Source organism: Chenopodium album, chromosome 25 (assembly GCF_948465745.1).
Source record: "Chenopodium album chromosome 25, dcCheAlbu1.1, whole genome shotgun sequence".
Taxonomy (NCBI): Eukaryota; Viridiplantae; Streptophyta; class Magnoliopsida; order Caryophyllales; family Amaranthaceae; genus Chenopodium; species Chenopodium album.
The window spans coordinates 18,049,110-18,052,580 of NC_137858.1; positions in this window are offsets into that span (position 1 = coordinate 18,049,110).

Sequence of the window (3,471 nt, forward strand, 5' to 3'; positions counted from 1 at the left end):
CATGGGCCGTTCTGGCTATCCAGTTACTACTGAGCATCGTTACTTCCAGGGGACATACGAGGCTGTGGTGTAATTAGGTGAGAGAGTGGCTATCCAGCACTCCTCCGATGTCTTCATTGTTCCTGCTCGCCCGCCACGACATATGTTTGATCGGGCGAGGCTGAGAGATTTGGTGGGTAGGCCGCCTGTTGGTACTCTTTGGCGGTCTCATGCCCGTCCAGGGTAGAGTTACGGAGAGGATCTACCGCCACTTTTAGCTCCGGCACCTGTTTTGTCAGAGGAGGCGGAGGTACATCCCTTATCTTTTGTTTTTGCTTTTTAGATAGCCCCCAAGTAGATTTTGACCATTTGGGTTTATTTTGTGATATGTCTATTTTATATAATATTTTACCCCTGTCCCTTGGTCATAATTGGTAGTGTTTTTGGCTCTTTAGAGCCATTTTTATTACTAATTGGTGTTTTCTAGTGTTTTCGTAGTTTTGGTTGAGTTTTGTAGGAAATTGTACTTTTGGAGCATTTTCCCGGGATTTTATGGAGCGACTACGAGCATTGGAGGAGCACGACCACTTTTTGTAGCCCACGGCCGGTTTGAGTCATCAAGCCGGTGATTAAGGGCTCGACGCATGGAATACGAGCATTGGACCGAGTGATTAAAGCCCCAAAGTGGAAATCCGGAATGGGCTAAGAAATAAAGCCAATAGAAGTCCAAGGTTTCAAGTAAGGCCGCGTCCGATCGGGCAAGCATTAGCTCGATCGGGCGCGGCTGCCCAGAAGCATGGTGCGGAAAAAGGCGGGCCCGATCAAGCAGCCCTTTGCCTGATCGTACGCGTGTTCATGAGGAGGCTTCTTCGACGATTACTTAGTTTCTAATTAGGAATTGTTAGAGGCTTTGTATAAGTATGATTTAGTGTTTTTAGTTTGGATTACCTCTTCTCTTAGCCTTTCTCTCTTTACTTAGTTTATTTTCTCTCTCTTAATTTCTCTCTATAACTTTACTCTTGTTCTTGACTCAACTTATTAGTTCCGTTAATTTTGGTAACAATTTCTTCTCTATTAATTTCAACAATTTTATTTGTTTATTCTATCATGACTTCTTTAATTGCTTTGTTTAGTTTATATAATAATTAAGATGAATATATAAATTATTATTTGGTTCTATTAGTTACAACTAAATAAAGGTTGGATTTTTGTGCAGACAAGTAGTACTAATAAATTATTGTTATTACCATAGACTCATGCTCCTTGGATTTTGGTTCCTACTAGCTAGTGTTTGTAGTTGTTCTTATTATTCTATTTAGGTAGATTAGATTAGTTAAGTTTAGAGGTTGATGAAACCATGGTGGTGAAACGTACTTTTGTAGAATTAGCTAATGTTAAGATTAGGTAAAGAAAGAGGTAATATTGGGTGTAAACGGCTTAGGGCATGTTTGGTTCACCTTATTTTTTCTGATCTGATTTGGTCTGGTCTGATATAATCTAGTGTGGTCTGATCTGATTTGATCTGAATGTCAGATTTGACCAACCTTTGACCTTAAATATACGATAATTTATACGGAAAAAATATATCAAGTGGGGTCTTGTTAGATACGTAATAATATGTATTTTTATTAATATGTGATTTGATCTGAACTTATTTTTTCTAATCTGATCTGAACTTATTATTTCTGAAATAAGTAAAAATAAGGTGAGCTAAACAAGGCCTTAAGCCTCAACTATTACTCACAAACATGTATATAGGTTACACTAAGTAGGGTCAAACATAATACTAATACAATAAGGAAACTATACAATACATATATTTCCTAATACTCCCCCTCAAGTTGGAACATGCAAATCACAAAATGCCCAACTTGCGCAACAAATAATGAAACTATTGACGACCAAGCGCCTTAGTCAAAATATCAGCTAACTGATGACATGTCGGAACATAGGCGGTAGAAATGTTACCACTCTGTAATCCATCCCTAACAAAATGACAATTCACCTTTAATTATATGCTTCACGCGTTCCTAAAAAACAGGATGTCGGGCAATATGAAGAGCATATTGACTATCATAAATAACTTCTTAAAGCCAGATTGCCAGACACTAAGAAAACAAATCAAAGACTTTAAACATTTCAGCTCACACATCGCCACAGCCATGGCACGATACTCGGCTTCCGTAGACAAGCGGGAAACAATAGGTTACTTCTCACGCCCCCTTTTTGCAGGTTTATTAAGAATAATTTATACTTAAAATCACGCCTAATAAGATAATTAATAATTAAATTTAGGCTTAATATGATTTTAATTCAATTGATCACCAATGATAGATTTGATTGTGCATTGATAATCAACCAACGTAGATTAAACAGGCTTAGGATTAATTTGATGTATGTATGTTAATTGAAAAGCGCATATAAATATCATAAGAATTGAGTAGAGGCCTATTTAGGGCGGGTTTGACTTCTCCTAGGTCGCATTCGTACCATCCTCCCCAAACATTTAATCATGGTTACGAACCACTATGGAGTTAACAACCTCTGTGATTGTGAATGCGGTGTAACCTTCACACCTGTGAACGGTTTACAAGTTCCTAAAACTTGTTGGTGACTCTATCTCTCTAGCTTCTTTTCCTTAGAGCGCTGCCATGCTTAAAAACATGAACCATACTAGGGCTTAAAGAGTTGAAATTTCCCAACTGTTATCTCATCCTCAAACACGAGAAGGTTCACATTCTCAACCTGTACCTCATCACTACAAGTGTCCAACTTCGCAAACGAAAAAATATGCTCAAAGAATTGTACATCACGACTAACAAAAAAAAATCATGTGTATCCAAATCATAAACACGCCAACCTTTTTTACCATACGGATAACCCACAAAAATGCATCGTCTAGTATGAGAGCCAAACTTATCTTTGACACGAGGGCGATTAGCAACATAGAATAAGCAACCAAAATTTCTAATAGCACCTATAGGAGGAGCTTGCCCAAATAAAATTTCATACGGAGTTTTACCTTGTAAAATAGGAGTAGTGGTCCTATTTATAAGATGCACAGCAGATAAAACACACAAACCCCAAAACTCAATAGGCAAGTTTGTTTGAAAACATAAAGCTCTAGCCACATTCAATATATGTAGATGTTTTCTCTCAACACGACCATTTTGTTGTGGAGTGTCAACACAAGAAGCTTTATACAACTACCACTTTGTACATAAAAAGAATTTTAAACACAAAAATTCTTAACCGTTATCACTACGGATAACTTAAACACTCCTATTAAATTGAGTTTTGACCATAGCATAAAAATCCCGAATCAATTGACCAACCTCATACTTACCGTACATAAGATACACGACCCATACGACACAAGAACTATCATCAACTATAGTAAAAAAATAATGAGCACCACAATGTGCAGCCAAACGATAAGGGCCACAAATATCACAATGAATTAAATTAGACAAAGCATTTGCTTTATTCATT